Source organism: Leptopilina heterotoma, unplaced genomic scaffold (genome assembly GCF_015476425.1).
Source record: "Leptopilina heterotoma isolate Lh14 unplaced genomic scaffold, ASM1547642v1 Lhet_1, whole genome shotgun sequence".
Lineage (NCBI taxonomy): Eukaryota > Metazoa > Arthropoda > Insecta > Hymenoptera > Figitidae > Leptopilina > Leptopilina heterotoma.
The window spans coordinates 816,184-834,250 of record NW_025110812.1 but is presented as its reverse complement, the minus strand read 5'-3'; the positions used below and the strand labels follow the sequence as shown (position 1 = coordinate 834,250).

Sequence of the window (18,067 nt, the reverse complement as noted above, 5' to 3'; positions counted from 1 at the left end):
CGTGGGAAAAGAAGCACGTCTTCATATATAGTCGCGTCTTTATCGTCGTCTCTATACTTCATCTGAGAAAGCGTATATAAGCTTCTCAAATTTGAATTTGCATCGTTCACGGTTACTTTGGCGCTTATATTCGCGCCACTTGAAGCGTGCTGAAGCTTTACCTCAAAGGACACTCACAGTTTCCCGCGAATTTTCCATATTCGCTCAACAGTTAAAATCGTTGCATACGCGCGTGAACAGTAAAGCTCTCTCTCTCTCTCTCACTCTCTATCTTACTCTTTTTCTTTTTCTCTCACTGCACCGTCATTAAAATCCTTTTTTTTTTTTTTTTTTTTTTTTTTTTTTTTTTTTTTTTTTTTTTTTTTTTTTGAGATATATGTTTGTGTGTATATATGCTATGCCGCGAGAGATTTTCGGCTCCCTTTGTGAAATCGGTCGAGGGTCGTGAAGAGTGAAGGAGGAAAAAAAAGCAACCACACACAACACTGAATGGAAACCGGCCAGTAGTGCGCTCACTTTATATAGAAAACAACTTGGCATTCGGAACCTGTACGATTATGAACTATACACTTCCCGGCTTCGAGAGGTAAAAGAGAGAAAAAAAAAAAAAAAAAAAAAATTTCCAGCAATAAAGGAAAGAGAGAGAAAAAAAAATTTTTGGATCAAAACAGACATTGAACAAATACGAGTGACGGGCTTTAAATAATAGAATTTTTTGTCACTTATTTTGGCATTTGAGAACGGATAAAAAGTTCCTTTTATAGGTCGATGAGTATTCACAATTATTTCTCTATCCTATATATATATGTCTATATCCCTCTTCTTTCAATTATATATTTTGATGTGTGTGAATTTTTATATTTTGCATTTTGTAATGTCACTTTAATCGGAAGAAAGTCCTCCATCTTGCAAGGCCATTGCTCTTTGATATTGAATTTTTATTCCCTTTCAAATATTCCAAAAGGAGAAAAAAATTTTTTTTTTTTGCTTTTATATTTATTTCTGAGAGAAACAAATTTTTTTTTAAAAACAACAGGAAATCAAAAAAATATTTAGTTTTGAAATTTTTTCTTTTCAAAAACTGATTTTTAGATTTTTTTACAACGACAATTTATACAAAGGTTTTTAATACCTAATTAATTAAATTTTATTTACAATATTTTTTTTTTGCATAACCAAGTTAAAAATATTGTTTACAATTCTTTTTAAAAAAAGGGAAATAAAAAAAATATTTATAGTTTTGAATTTTCATTTTTAAACTCATCTACAAGTTTTTTTTTTAATAAACAATTTAAAACTTTTATTTATAAACTTTTTTTTAAAAGCCAATTTACAAATTTTATTTACAAACTTTTTTTTAAAAAACCAATCTACAAATTTTATTTCCCAAAATTTTTTTCCAAATCAATTTACAAATTTTATTTTCAAATTCGTAATCAGCGACCCTAAAAAATCAAGTGATGTTCAAAGTTTCAAGTGAGAAACTAATTAAATGAAGATTTTAACATTTTTTATGTCAAATTTTTAAAATTTAGGTCAAGTGATGAAAATAACCTATAAAAATGAGGTCAAAATTCTCTGATAAATTAATCGACACTATAGAGATAACTTTAAAATTTAGGTCTAAAAGCAGATTATATAGTACAAAACTTAGGTCCAAAAACAAAAAATTAGGTCCAATATGCAAAAAATGTAATTCTTGCTACAGATAAAGAAAAAAATAGTTTGAAAAACTCACAGGTCAAGATATCAAAAATATTTCAAAATTTAGGTCAAATACACAAAGAAACTAAAAAACTGAGCTTAAAAATTTGTTGTTTAATGTTATAGGTTAAGAAATCAAAATTAGTTTAAAATTCAGGTCAATTTAAAAAAAATCCAAAAATTTACAAGATATAAATTTTAAAGTTTAGGGCATATTTAATAAAATATAGTGAAGAGGTACGAAATTTCAAATTTCAAAACTAATAATCTTCAAAAGAAGATCTATTATTTTAAAAAAAATTTTCGGTCAAAAATAAAAAGATGTGAATTAGAGAGAGGTATAAGTTTTATAAACTTAGGATAAAAAATTAATGTAATGTTCCAAATTTAGGTCAAAATTTAAAAAAGGTTATATGGTAGCTTAACTTTAATTTAGCTCAATATATTGATATAATATTTGGAATTTAGGTCAAAATTAAAATAGAGCAATTCTGGAAAACGTTAACTATCAATTTAGGTCTATATGTTGATATAAAGATAAACCTAACTTTTAATTTAGGTCAATATTTTGGTCAAAAAGTACATATAAAGTTTTAAATTAAGGTCAAAATTAAAAATGAGGCGATTTAGATGATTCTGAACTTCATATTTCACTACAAATAAAAATTTGAAATTTAGGTCAAAATGATGAAAAAAAATTTTAAATTTGGGTCACAAATTAAGTAGCGGTAATTAAGAGGCATAAATTAATTTAAAATTTATGTCATAAACTAGAAAAGTAGGTTAAAATTAAAATAAGTCAATTTTAAAGTACTTAGACATTAAGTCTATAGGTCAAAACGGTGATGTACAGTTTGAAATATAGGTCAAAATTTAAGGGAACTATTGAAGACGCCTAGATTAATTTAAAGCTTTGGTCAAGAACTAAATTTAATGTTTGAAATTTAGGTCAAAATTAAAGTAAGTCGAATTTAGAGGAACCTAAACTTTCCATTTTTTTTAAAATGTTTGTATAAAGTTCGATAAATAGGTCAAAATAAACGAAAAATGCACCTAAGGCGAAATTAAACGCATATATTAGGTCAACTTTGGTCAAAAAGTAAATATAAAGTTTGAAATTTAGGTCAAAAACTGGGAAAAGGGTAGAAATTTAGGTAGAAATTTAAATATATTAATTGAGAGGAATCTAAACTTTCAGTTTAGGTCTAAATATTGATATAGAGTTCTAAAGTTAGGTTAAAATAAAGTAAAAAAGGCACCTAAGGACAACTTCTACTTAAATTTTAGGTTGAAATGATAATAATATACCCAGTAAACGAAAACTAATTGAAATGAATTAAAAAGAATTCACAAAGAGCTTTCGTGAATCCCGCTTTGTGACAAATACGAATTGGAGCCATGATGCAATTTTCCTGAATTCGTGAAACTGTATTGAACTTCCGAACCTTCTATCCGTACCAATTCACTGGACAAGTTTTGAGCCTTTAATTTTTTTCAATTCGTTAGCACGAATTCAATGCATTCCTTGGCCATTTCTTTCGAATGCGAATTCGTTTGGACAAATTGGTACATATTGAATTAAATTCAATTGAATATACAAAGAGCTTGAGTGAATCCCGCTTTGTGACAAATACGAATTGGAGCCTACCAAAAATGTTAATTCGTTTCAATTCATTTGAATTAGTTTTTTTTTACTGGGTACAGTGTTAAATTTAGGTCCAAATAAAAAAGCAGTGAAAAAGACTCATATATTAGGTCAACTTTGGTCAAAAATAAATATAAAGTTTAAAATTTAGGTCAAAATTAAAAAGAAACGATTGAGAGGTCTAAATTAATCAAAAATTTTTGTCAAAAACTAAATTAAATGTTTGAAATTTAGGTCAAAATTGAGAAAAGAGTTTGTAAACATTTTAGAATATTGTAGATCAACTTTTAAGTTGGATCAAATTTAGGTCAAAATTAAAAAGAGGTGATCAAGAGCGTAAACATAACATTATAAGATTTAAATAAAATGTCATTTTTAATATAGAAAAAGAGATGAAAATTGAAAATTCATTTCAAACATAACATAGAGAAATATTTTCGTAAAAATTTTTTTAATAGAATAATATTTTCTTGATTTAAGTAAATTATCCTAATTTTTAATTCAGTTTAAACTTTAAAATGCATTAAGCAGCGAAAAATTTGATAATGTTCCAAACATTGAAGCATATACTTTAACGTTAAGTCCAATGTTACTACCGCAAGTAATGGACCTTTAAACGTTATTTGACACTCCAGGAAAAAATTTTCAAATTTAAAAGATTATTTTTTAAAAAAAAAATTTTTCCGTTTAGTAATAAATTATAAAACTTTTATTAACATTTTTCATTGAAAAATTTATACAGAAATCATAAATAATATACAGTGAGTCCCCGCAACCTGCACATATTTCAGAATTTTTCCTTTCCCCCGAACTCGCTACCTGACAGTCCAGTCAGCCGCTCTCCCACCATTCATTTCCCACCACTTTCAGGGATGTATACACCCTTATATCGCATACAATTGTAGGCGCCCGCACTGAGAAAACGATACTTCTAATTTGAAACATAATATGTTTAATTCACTATCTTTGTTATACAGTCAAACATATTTAAGTTTAATTCAAACATATTTTTTAGTTGATAAAATATAATTCATTTAAACATAAATTTTGTTTGGTACAAAACTGTTATGTACTTAAACGTGTTTTATGTTTAATTCAAATATAATTTTTTTTTAAATGAAACAAATCATATACAAGCAAATAATATTTTTAAATAAGAGTGATAGATATTTTTCATATATATTAAAATGAAACTTACAAACTCTGTTTAATTAAACAAAATCACTCAAACTGGTCTTTATTTTTAAAATGAATATTCTTTTTTCTCAGTGCGTGTATATTTTATAAATACAGAAATGTTTAGATAAATTTATTAATTTTAATATACTTTATGTAAAATATATGTATCAAATGAGTAATTGATAAGAAAAAAGAAAAAATTCAATTTTTTAAATTAATTTGTGGCACAACAAAAATTTTTAGTCGTCAAGAGAAACTTATGTACTGAGACACTTTTCGGCACTGAGCACGCGGTAAAAGTGAAAGTGAGTATAGTCACATAGCGAGTTTGGTCTATGTCGTCAGAGCGTCAGGTTTCGGGGATGTGCAGGTTGCGAGTTGCGCAGGTAGCGGGGACTGACTGTATATCAAAATAACACTATATCGTCAAATACTGTATTTTTTTATTTTTACAAGCCAATACGTGAAATTTCACTCGTTATATTCTTATACCATCGATATTTATCATCATTATCACTTGATTTATATTCAAGCTCTACTTTTAAATTCATTTCTAGTTTTCCAGCAATCTCCTCTGATATATTTTTAATAATAAACGTTGTACCAGGTAATAAAATTATAATTTTTTCCACACTATTGTAAAATTTTTCAAGTTTCACTCTCATATAATTTTCATTAAATGTAATTTTATATAATATATTCGTAAAACCATAAATAGGATAAGAAATGAATCTTAATGCCGATGTTATTGTAGGATATACGGTTGTAAATTTGTTCAATGTTATTTCTTTTTTTGATAAAAATAATTTTTTTGCATAGCCCAATGGTTTTGTCTCGATGTAAAAGAATGTTTTTTCATATTCATCTTCTGGATCGTCCGATTGTCTTATTGCCAATCTATATAAAGCGACTTTCATTAATTTTGCCTCACGTGTATCTTGCATTATTCGCCTAAAACCATTGGTGGCAAAATTTCTTATTGCATAATAATCATAAAATGTTGCCAATTTATTTGCCTCCTGTTCATTGTAGTCGGAAATTATTGTCTCCAATGATGATTCCTTTTCTATTTCAAGTCTCTCTTTTTGTGAATAAAGATTATTTATTCTGCACATACCATCAAATGTTGTTATCGTATGATCTTCTAAACGGATTTTGAATCTTAGTTCATCTAATATGTAACTGTTCGATATTTTATAGTCATCTGACCAATTTGGTATGGTTTCCTTCTCTAGCCATTCATTTATTATTTGCCAAATTGTGAAATAATTGGGAAATGAATAGTTATTAAACATATCGAGTAGAAAACTATCGGATGTATTTGATCTTTCGCGAAAGTATATGGTGGCTCTATCTTGATTATTTATTTTATCTTTCAAAAGCCATTTTCTGGAGCAACCATTAATTCGTTTTGAGTTCAGAAAGTAATCTTTATTATAACAATCATCCTTATTTTTATCATTCTGCTGATTTGTTGCTATTCCATTGAATAGAAATACAGTCGGTTCTTTTCTCAATTGTCCATTTATTTCGTACCGAAAGTCCTCGAATACTGGTTTAAGTGTTTTTGGATTCAGTCTAAGATATGTTTTCATATCCGGATTTTCCATTTCAAGGAGAAATATTTTTTCCTTCGTGTGATAGTCACTTCGAACTAGAACAATCTTTGGTGAGTTGGCATTTAAAAATGTGAATTTGTAACCATAACCAGTGTCGGTTTTTGCATTCAGAATTTTAACGAACATCAGTTGGGTATCATTTTCACCGATAATATCAACTGGTTTATAGGTATGGGACTTTAGAAGAAGCATTTTATCAAGATAACTTCTCACACAATTAAATTTTCGGTTAGTCTTTATTTTCAAAACGTTTATTATTTCTGTTAGAAAATTAATGTTTTCCTTCGTTACGGAATTGAGGGACAATTCATTAATACTTTCAAATGATTGTAAAATTTCTTCTATGCTTCTAAGTTTTGTTCTACTCTCGATTGTTTCATCAATAAATTTCCAGAGATCTATTGTTTCGATAGTTGTTCCTAAAGTTAGAAAGTAAAATTTTGTTTTATCGCTCACTCTCTTTGAGGTTAGATCTTCTTTAAAGTGATTGATGTATTTTATTTCGGTAATTTCGCAACTATTTTTATCATCTACTATAATTGAAGAAGTGAAATTAAAGGGTTGTAGAGGTAAGCTGAATTCAATCCAGAATTTATTTTTCCATTCTTCTTCGGCTAATCGACAGATGTGAAAAAAATGCAGGTATGACTCCAATCTTCTTTTTTTGAAGTCAATAAAATTTTTCCAAAATACAACCATTGTTTCGTTCATTGTTTTCAACACTCGGTACAATATTCTAGCGGATAGAAATTTTTCCATTGTCATACCGATTGCTTGTTGAAAATTTGAATTGTTGGTGGTTTTTTTTATTAGAGTGACACTAAAGTAGTCTCGTTTTAAAACATAATGCTCAAGGGTCATAGTGTCCGGATAGTAGAATTCAAGAACGTCATATGGCAATTGTTTGGTATTGGTGAAAATACCATTATTTACTTTATCATTAAGATGCAAGAGTTTTATGATAACTTTAGATTTTTCAAGAGTCTCTATGAAGGATTCACCAAATGCCTCTTTAACTAATACTAAATCGTACTGCCCATAAATTTTCCTGATGTCCGTAATTTGTCGCAAGTACCATTCATTTACATTTGGCAATTGCTTTCCAATTTCACATTCAAAGTACTCGGGTTTATTTAAATATTCCCTGAGTTTTGAGAGCCATAAACTTGTATTGTAGTGACAATGTGTATTCAAAAAGAATTTCGCCAATTCTGTACGACTCTGAAAAGTTGAAATGGCCCTTTGAATTTTGAAATTATAATCATTTTCTAATTCAATTTTTATTTTATTCTTACTTTCAGTTATTAATCGAAACAATTTCTTGTATCCATCAATCCAAAATTCTGTAGTTGTAACAATATTTTCGACATTCAAGAAAGCGAACTTATACTTAGAATTGTAGACATGAACCGCAAGGGCAGATATCGAGAATGCTTCGATTATTTTCAAATTACCATTTTCCATTCTAACCAAGTTTTCCAAAATATGACCAATCATTAAATACTGATCGAATAAATTTTCCCTATTCAAACTTTCGGTTATGTAGTAATTTGAATTATTATAATAGGCTTTACTTATTCTTCCAGATGAGAGGAACATTGAACCAGCTTGTGCATAAATATAATCCAAAGACAATAGAGTGTAATTATTTTCTGTTTCAGGAAACATGGGTAATAAAATATCATTATAAATTCTTTCCACTGATAAGGAACTTAATGTCGAAATGCCATTATATTCATTCTCAAATTTTGCACTCTTGAGATTTTCTTTCATCATTTTAGTTATATGATCAATTCTTAAATTGTCTGCACTACGAATGACGTCTACCAAAAAACCATAAATATTACCATACTTATCAAATACCAGTGAACTGATGATGTATTTAAACATTTCATTGGCAAAATTAACATCAAACATTTCCAAATTGTCTTCTCCGTAAAGATCACTGCCTCGCAGTAAAATTTTCGTTAATTTTGCAATTTTAAACTGATTTATTCGATTATCCTCTAAATATTCATGAAGTGCATTAACAATCGGTATCTGTTTAGTTTGATCATCTTCCACTAAGTAGTTATTTAAAAATAAAAAATCACTCAATATGTTTAGATAATTAAATATTGGTATAAACCGTACAGTTTCAAAAAGGTTACTAGAAGTCCCAATTTCCATTTTATTTTTCACAAAAATCAATCTGCAAATGGAATATGTTCTATTATATTTTTTCAATTTTTAATCTAACCAAATTCAAATTTAAAAATTTATTTTTTTAAGTTAATTGACTCACCACTTAATCATATGAACTGAACAAATCAAGAATATCTTGCAGACTAATTTTTTGTTTTTCTGAAACTTCTGTTATATAAATGTTTAAATTCTTTATCTTATTTAACTCTTGACTTTTTTCTTTGCAATGAATTATTTGTAATTATTTTATTGATACAATTGTCAAAATAATAACTTTTCATATATTTCGCTTGCGCTTTTATAAGAATTACACCATTTAATAATTAATACGTTGTTTGTTCGTTTCAATGATTACCTTGTAATAAACAGTTGTCTAAACTAAAAAAATGTGGCTTTAAAGGGTTTAAAGAACTATTATCAATAGAAAAAGTGTGTCTAGCGTGAAAAATAATATTTGAAATTTTTTTTAATTTTCAATACTATTCTTATTGATTCTTTGTTTAACCTTTGAAGGTCAAGGAAAGATTTAAAAATTTTTAATTGATTTTTACTATTATATTACACGTGTATGGTGTTCTGTTATTTCAATTCACTTTCACTTCACCTCGATTTAATTTTAAAGTGAAAGTGAATATTTTTAAAATAATAAATAAATTATATTATATTAAACTTATAAATTTAAAAATTATATTATTTGTTAGTACTATTTCAATATTTATTTAACAAAAATTATTCAAGTTTTGTAATTACAAATTATTAAAGCTACTTTTCAAAAATTAATTATCGAGTGCCCCAAAAAAAAAGATCTAAATCTGTAGTAACTTTTTCCTTATTTTTTATGTATTCACATCATGATTTTTTTCTGATCCTGCCTAACGAGTCGAATATCCCTCCAAAAAGTCAGGCGCACTTCCTTCCTTCTTCGGAAACGAGAACCCTCACCTTCATTTTGTTTTTATTTACTTTTGGTCCTCGTCCTCATTGGAAAGAGGGCGAAAGTGGAAGTACACACTGGAGCCAAAAGATCGTATGGAATAAAAAAAAATCAAGGAGAAAGAAGAAGAAGAGGAAGAAAACAAGTTTCTGCGCTGACCATATGTCATGATGACCTTTACGGTATTCCGTTTTAGCTGAGGTGAAGTTTATTATCTTCCGTTTATATGTAGACCTCCCCCCACGACATATAAACGTAATCCAAGTGGAAGACAAACGTTCACAAAATAAATTCATCCCCTCAATCCCTGATTATTCTTATTATATATATAAGATCCACCACCGGTATTAGACGATTTCATTTTAAACGGCAACATTTTCCCGAAAAAAGGTTTACTTACTTTCATGTCACGAACGTCAGTTCATCAGTCTTCAATATTTTCAGATCAAGTCCAAAAGTCCTTACCTGAAATGAAACGGAAAAAATTGTTTTTATCAGAAAGGAGTTTGCAAATGGCGAGTGTTATATTGAGAGAGGAGTAAAGCATATTTATATTTTTTTGTATTTTTAAAAATATTTTTAAATAAATATTGCAATGTTAAAATATAAATATTAATTTTTTAGTCTGTTGCAGATAGTGATAAACACCAACGAGTCGACGGATGAGGAAAGTTTGGAAAAGATTCCAGAAGAAACGTTGTTGTCGTTTCCTTCTCAACGGCCACATAGGCAATGGTATTAATATTTAATGATGAATAATTACTTTTAAAGAATTCAAAAAATCAGACGTTAATTCGACTTTATTTTCGATCTAATTTAAAGGTTATGTTTGACTCTCATTACAACAGTGACGATGAGATATTTTAAAATAAATATATATACCGTAAATAGTCTCCAGACGAATGTAGAATTTTTGAATGAAAAAAGGCACAGGATCGAGATTAGGGATTCGTGGTTTGTGAAATTGGTGACGAGCACGAAAACTATTTCCAAAGGGATGGGAGTTGGAAAAAGGACAGATTCGGTTTTACTATAGGACTACAAATCACGCTTGGCCAACGTCCAGTTCGCTAGGCTTAACAAACTAGGTACCCGGATACGAGAAACTTTTCCCAAAAAAAACCTACCTTGGCTGTGGATTTTTGCAAAAAAAAAAAAAAAAACGAGGAAAAATTCACAAAATAGATTAAGCGTAGGACAAATCAAATTAGATCAGTCTTTTTTTGTCCCAATTCGAAATACATGGGAAGAATAAATAAATTTATCTCTAATTAAATTGAAAAAAAATCCATCAGAAGTGAAGTTTTTTTGGAAACATTTTTGCCAAAAATTTGAATTTTTTTTTAGATTAATTACAAACAAAAAACATTTTTTTTCCTGAATTAAAATCCCTAGGGTAGAATTTCTAAAAAAAGGAAAATTTTTTCCCACAAAAAAAAGTGTGAAATGAGATGTAAAAAATTCATAAATACTTGAAATTTGGACTCTGTAAAAACTTTGATATTATTAATGAAACTGCAAATCTCCTCGTCTATAGTTCTTTTCATTTATGCTAAAACTCATTTCGTGTTTTTTTTTTATTTTTAATATAAATTCGCCATTTTCATAAACTTGGTGTTTTATTTACCGTGGATTTTGCCCCTGGTTTTAAGTGTGTAGGTGAATAAAAGTGTTTTGTATGTATGTATATATGTATGTTCATGTATACAATGTTGTATACGAGAAAAACTTTGTGCGGCTTGGACAATGAAATTTTCATGTAAACTCGTACGCGATAATGTGATGCCATTTTTATGCAAACTCATCTAGGAGATAGAAAATTTCATTACATTCTGCCGTATGGATGATATAAAGGCCGGGCGTGTAAACAACGTCGCTGGACGTTGTCGGAATTCCTCTATGGGCTGACTGCTCGGATAATGAAAAATTTTAATACACTCACGCAGCTTTAAGATCTTTTATCTCTTACATTTCACGCTTTACAATTTTCAACCCATATATTCGAAAATTTCACCTATCGTTAATATTTGTTCAGTGAAATTGTTTTTGAATAATCTTCAGTATAATTTCAATTTTACCCATATAATCGCCTCTGGAATTATTTCAATAAAAAATGAATTAAAAAACATGTTTCCCTATAGGGGATTATATAAAACGAAAAGGGGGGTTGAGATTCGATCAGAATTTTCGACGATATTTCCTTGATGAATTGAATCAACAAGGAAGGTTAAATATTAATTTAGACTCTTCTTTTTAGTTTATAGATAATATAGAAAACGTAAAGTATTTAAAGTATTTTTGGAAATTTTTTAAAAGTTTTTAAATTTTCGAAAAAATTCTCTAAAATTTTTCCAGGATAATTGAGAGAGTGAATCGTGATGTAATTCCCAGCGCTGTCACCACATGCGCGCTTTTATCGACACTCAACTCTGCTGTACAATTTCTAGCGTTAAATGCACATTGATAGTACAGTCAATGACTCGAAGCGTGAATATTCAACTTCGGGAAATGAAAACTGGCCGGATGAGAGTGCTCGTTACAAGTTCCCGCGGACTTCCACAAAGGACCTCCGGTTCAGAATGCGTCACACGAAATGGAGACAGATCGACGGAGAATGAGAGCGGAAGAACGATAGTGGAACGTGGAGGTATAGTGAATCAAAAGAGAGAATATATCTTTGAAGAAGTTGGCAAAGATTGTCCTTTAAGAACAAAAGTCCTTTTTGGAGGTAAGAAAAAGGTTCTTATTTGAGTAATTTAATGTAACTCAAAGTGTCACTATACTGTCTCTACAGGAAATTTTATGGAGAAGTAGTTGTTGAAGATTAAGATGGCTGTATCCTTTTAGAAGCTTCTACTTACTTAATATTAAGATGTTAAAATATAAATATTACTTTTTCTGTCTGTTACAGATACTGATAAACACCAACGAGTCGACGGATGTGGAAAGTTTGGAAAAGATTCCAGAAGGAACGTTGTTATCGTTTCCTTCTCAACGGCCACATAGGCAATGGTATTAATATTTAATGATGAATAATTATGAAGAATATTTTTCAATCGCAACTAAATTGACGAACGCTTAAGTAAGCAACAGTTGATGGAATGATTGCCAACAATAGATTTCCCAAAATCGGTTTCTTTCCAAAATGAAATCGATATAAATAAATTGCCGAAAATGTCAATATAATAAATTACCAAATGTTATATCAGTAAAATTTCAATAATACCCATTTGTAAGTAATAAATAATAATCATCATCATTAATAAAAATCTGAAACTCAAACAAAGAAAATTGAATTTGTTCTCTTCATACGCATATACTCTAAATTGTTACCAAGTAGAATCAATATGTAGATTATTGCGAGAAAATGAATTTTCAGTAAATAATTTTGTTAATAATGAATCAATAAAGAATGTAGTCAGTTAATTAAGTTGTGTTTGAGTTAATAAAAATTGCACATTATACAATATACAATAAATGAAAAAGATGACTCTCATCTAAATTGAATATCATACACAATTTTCCCTTTAAATTTTCAAACGTATACACATATTATGTGTACAGAGTTTACTAAATTATTAATTCACGAGTAAATGGATCGTTGAAACAAGTGAAGTGCAATTCAATGAAATCAGAGAATATTTGTTATTCGGTAAATATATATATATTGCTTAAATGCGAGTCTGATTTAACAGATGTATTTCGACAATACACAATGTTTTATTTCATGTATTTCTCCATTTAATGACTTGATTGCTTAAAATTCAATCTGCTGTAGAATTGCGAAATGAAGTTCATTTTGATTATGTTGGCTTTACAAATTTTATTATTTAATTTTTACAAACTTTTGTTAATTAATTTCCCTTTAGTTTCGTTCCTGATAATTAAAAAAATGATTTTACAATGATTTTACAATCAGGGTATAGGAAGAGAAATTTTCTAGTTTCTAATACTTTCCTTCTTATTAATTACATTATTGATTAGGTAAAAGTTTTAGTTTCTAAAAATAATAAATTAATGTTTTCCTTAAGGGCTTGTGATGAAAAGGATCGAGATGAAGGGAATTGTAAAAAAAGAAAAAATTCTGAAGAAGAGATAAAGATACTGTCAGAACACAAAGTCTTGAAACTTAAGTTGGAAATGATAACTTAAGTTTACCCTCATCTTGAAACTCGTTATGTCCTTTTCAACAGGATATGATGAAGCCTCATTTCAAGTATACTTCTCTTAATGAGACAGTTTCTGATATTATGAAACGAGTGATTTCAGTCTCTTCGAAGAACTAAACTTTATATACAAGTTTAAATTAAATTCATGAGAAACAATCCCTGTTTCTTTTCAACCACATATTTAATCAAAGGTTAGAGAATAGAAAAATTTTTACAGTACCAAATTTTTTGATAATTTTTTTTTTTTGTAATTTTAGAAATTCAATTCTAAAGTCATCTTCTTCATTGCGGATATAGTAGTGGCTAAATTTCCTCTCAGTGATTTTCTATTTTTCTATAACACATTATTCATCATTAAATAATAATACCATTTTCTAATGAGGGACTTTAAATGTTAACAACATTTAGGGCTCCTGTATCTTGCTCCTAATCTTGTGGGATTCAAATAAATAATTATATTCATTAATTAAATATAAAGCTTTATTTGCGAAATTCTTTTTTTTTTGAGTTACAACAGTTGTACAAAATAGATTCAACAGTTTCTATTGATTTATCGGAAAAGCAAAGTTTAAAAAAAAGAATCTTGCCATAAACTTTTGCGTGATTCATTTTTATTTCAAGTGACATATCCAAAGTCGTCAAGATTTTGCTCTTATTCGACTTTGAGTTCACTTTTCTCATGCGTTTTCTTTCCCCCTTTTTTTCTGTCAGCAAAAAAAGAGCACTCGACGATGCGCGTTGGTCGCGAACGTCGGAGACAGATATCCATCGCTCATCCACGACTTATGAATAACGTACGAGTTTGCTTATAGGTTTCTTGGCGAATAGAGGTCTAGAGGATGAAGGGATCGAGAACTTCGAGGAGGGCGCATAAGGAAAAGAGAGCGAACATGGCCTATGCTTTCATACATAAATAATCGTTTCGTAAGTCTGCGTGGAGCCGCGGGGACTTCAGATTTTTCTTTATCCTTATACGTATTTTTTCTCAGCTTGCACAAGGAGAAAAAAAAATGCCCATCTCGACAAAAATTATAATTTTTGAAAAAGAGAAGAATTTTCTTAAATGCATACTCCTTTATATGTACATGTAGAAAGAAAAGAAAGGCGAAAAAAAGAATTAATAGAATTTCGTGAAATAAATTTAAAAAGCTCTTTTTATCTTGTAACGATAAAACATTTGGGTGGGTAGAAAGTGGAGAGGGCATGGGGTGGGGGTATTTTCAGGGCAGAAAATAGTGAAAGGAACTAACAGGAACGATTTCTTTTTAAAAGGAGTAAAAATCCCGTGAGAAGGAAACTGGACTAGAGAAAGGTCGAAATTAACGGCGAAAGAGGTAGGGCAAAAAAAAAAAGAGTCGGAAATTAAAGAAAGAAAAATAAAAAAAAAAAGAATCGGAAGGGACGAGAAGGGATGCTGTCGACCATGTCTGCGAAACGTTTGCCAAGTTACAGGGCTTTCGGACAGGTTTTAGGAAAAGGGTCCAGAAGCGGGAAGCGCGCGTCGTGTGGAATAAGAGGCAAAAGGCTGGACCAGACACAAAGAACATGAGAACGCCAGTGGTTAATGAGTCGTCCAGCTCTCTCTCCTACATCCTATATATATTTTTTTTCTTTCTCTACAACTTCTTCTTCCTCTTCTTTTTCAACTTGAAAGCTTGTCTAAGAGCCTTTCTTTTACAACGACGATATGATCCTCGCATCGACATGAAGTTATTACTGTTTTAATGAACCAATCGCAAGTGCATATTTCATATATATGTATATATAATTAAAATCTCATTTAATTTAATTTTAAAAGTAATTTTCTTCAGATAAAAATATTTAAATGAAAAATCAGTAGAGTATAAATCTAAAGAAAAAAAATGTAAGAAAAATAATTCTACAGTAAATATATTAATACCAATGAATAAAAAAAGCCTATACATCTTAGGGTTTCGTGGCGTGAAAGTAAAATAAATAATTAACAATCAAGAAGGTACCAATAGTTTTCCAGGAATATTTCCATAAAAACTGAAAATTTGGCGAATTATTTATGGTAACTTTTGCCATAAGCAACGGTTGGAATGTATTTTGTAATTTTTCTTCTGCGTACAACAACAAAAAATGCATTAAGGAAAGATTTTAAGCAGCTTTCTGAAGATTTTATCTCTGCTATTTCTAAATCCCGTCCACTTTTAAAAATTCTTTATCCTTACTCTTCATGATCCGTTTCTCTCTATTCTCTTTGGTTAAAATTTTACCTGTCCCATTGTGGTCTAAATTTGCAATTTACTGTCCAAAGAAGTACATCAGTTATTTATATGGTTTTTAATCGTTCTTTTAGAAATTACATCCAAATGGCTAATATACTTTTTTTCTGTGGTTTTTAGAGGCGGTGATTATGAATTTGAACTTAGTTTTTCAAAATTCAAAATGTCGGATACAATATAGATAAATTGGTATCAAAGAATTTTTGGAGTCGCTGATTACGACCCCGAAAATAACCTTGAGTCAGAAATTTTAAGCGAATTTGAGGAAATTTTGAAAAATCAAATTTCGCTATTTTCTTATAAATATTTTACCTATTGTTTATAATAATTATAATTGTACTACGTAATTTATTATTTTTTTAATTGTAGCGGCGGTCATTCGGAATAGAAAGAAATTTACCGCAAATTAATTGGTTTACTTTTATAAGAATAACATAAATTTTTCTAAGTGGGACATGTATGTCCCTGATGCACGAAAGGGTTGGAAATGGTTCACTAGATTTTGACTATAATAAAAATTGAAAATCCGACTTTAGATTCGTAATCAGCAACTTCGGAAAACCTTGAGTAAGAAGTTTTAAGCAAATTTGAGGAAATTTAGAAAAATTAGATTTCGCTATTTTCTTATAAATATTTTACCTATTGTTTATAATAATTATAATCGTACTACGTGAATTATTATTTTTTTAATTGTAGCAGCGGCCATTCGGAATAGAATGAAATTTACCGCAAATTAATTGGTTTACTTTTATAAGAATAACATAAATTTTTCTAAGTGGGACATGTATGTCCCTGATGCACGAAAGGGTTGGAAATGGTTCACTAGATTTTGACTATAATAAAAATTGAAAATCCGACTTTAGATTCGTAATCAGCAACTTCGGAAAACCTTGAGTAAGAAGTTTTAAGCAAATTTGAGAAAATTTAGAAAAATTAGATTTCGCTATTTTCTTATAAATATTTTACCTATTGTTTATAATAATTATAATCGTACTACGTGAATTATTATTTTTTTAATTGTAGCAGCGGCCATTCGGAATAGAATGAAATTTACCGCAAATTAATTGGTTTACTTTTATAAGAATAGCGTCAATTTTTCTAAGTGGGACATATATGTCCCGGAGTAACGAAAAGATTGGAAATGGTTCTCTAAATAACTGCACAACAATTCTTCCCAGCATTTTTCCCGGGCAAAATAAAAGAAATTCTAAATTCTAATTACAAATTTTCCAGAGGTGCAAGAAATATGTCATTGACCCCATTCTTTATTCAAGAGCACTTAAAAAAAATTTACTTTTTTTTTTTGAAACAAAAAAAAGCCGTTAAGTCTTACGTGAGCGGAAAGGCAGCGGTCGTTGAAATTAAAAGTTAACAATTCCAAGCGAGAGGCGACAAGGATTGCCAGTATGCCTTTGCCGCAGAGGCAAAGAATAAGGTGTCGGTGGTTCACTGACACGGAGAAGAAAAAAGAAGAAGAAGAAGTGCCTTAATTACAAGAGCCGGCCAAGGTACACGATATATAGGAAAAGGTATATAAGACCGCATGACGAAAAAAAGATTTTACAAAAAAAAAACTACCAAAAATAAAAAAAAAAAAACTTGCGACGCAGGGGAAAGTCTCGCCCCTGGCCCGTCGCGTCTGACGCGCAGTGTTCTGTAAAGCTGTAAAGTAAAACGAGTTCAGAAAACTGAGCGAAACAAAAAGTCCAGGAAAACTAAGCTAAAAAAAAGAAGAAGTCGGGAAACTAACTTTTTTTTTAAAAAAAAAAAAGGAAAAGTGGAACGAAAACGATGAAAAAGTTGTCCGAGGGCTCTGAAACGTTACACTCAAAGCGTGTCAGAGATGCGGAAATTTTGTCGCCAATTTTCTAAAAAAAAAAGAAACTTCCTTAAAACAAAAGGTATATAAGAAAAATCTCTTTACAAAAAGCAAAACAAGAAGTTGATTATTACTTTTGCGCACACTTTCTTTTTTTTTCTTTATTCATTTTCATCAAGAAAAAAAAAGAAAGAAAGAAGTGGGGATGAGAGGGGAAATTATATTTGGAGACTGGGGCTTGCAATTACTTTTCGCTTTATTGGATTTTCCGTGGGCGCTCTCTTTCAAATGTATATAGAAGAGTAAAGCTTTCTAGTGAAGTGAAACTGTATTTCCTAAAGCCAAATTTTTCGTTAACTTTAAACTCACTAAAAATTTAAGTCAGCACACGCGCTTCAAAGATGAAAGCAATTATTCCTTTTGACGAAACTTTTTCGCGCGCGGCATTTAGATACAATTATCCACTGAGATGAAAATCCACTAATCTTGTTCAAATTAAAGTTTCATCAATGTTTTGCGGTTTTTATTATATCTATACTCGAGGATGGTTTCGCCTTTTTAATAT

At 29.5% G+C, this 18,067-nt stretch overlaps 1 protein-coding gene and 1 long non-coding RNA gene across 2 annotated transcripts in view; both read right to left on the bottom strand.

Annotated features, from left to right (window-relative positions):
• The window catches only part of LOC122497567, a 422,553-nt gene that overhangs the window by 127,416 nt on the left and 277,070 nt on the right, over positions 1–18,067 (bottom strand). The window lies entirely within an intron of this gene.
• Positions 9,674–18,067, bottom strand: part of LOC122497584 — a 108,626-nt gene continuing 100,232 nt past the window's right edge. Inside the window, exon 3 of the long non-coding RNA XR_006301141.1 lies at positions 9,674–9,730. This is a non-coding gene — a long non-coding RNA (uncharacterized LOC122497584). The remainder of the gene's footprint in view (positions 9,731–18,067) is intronic.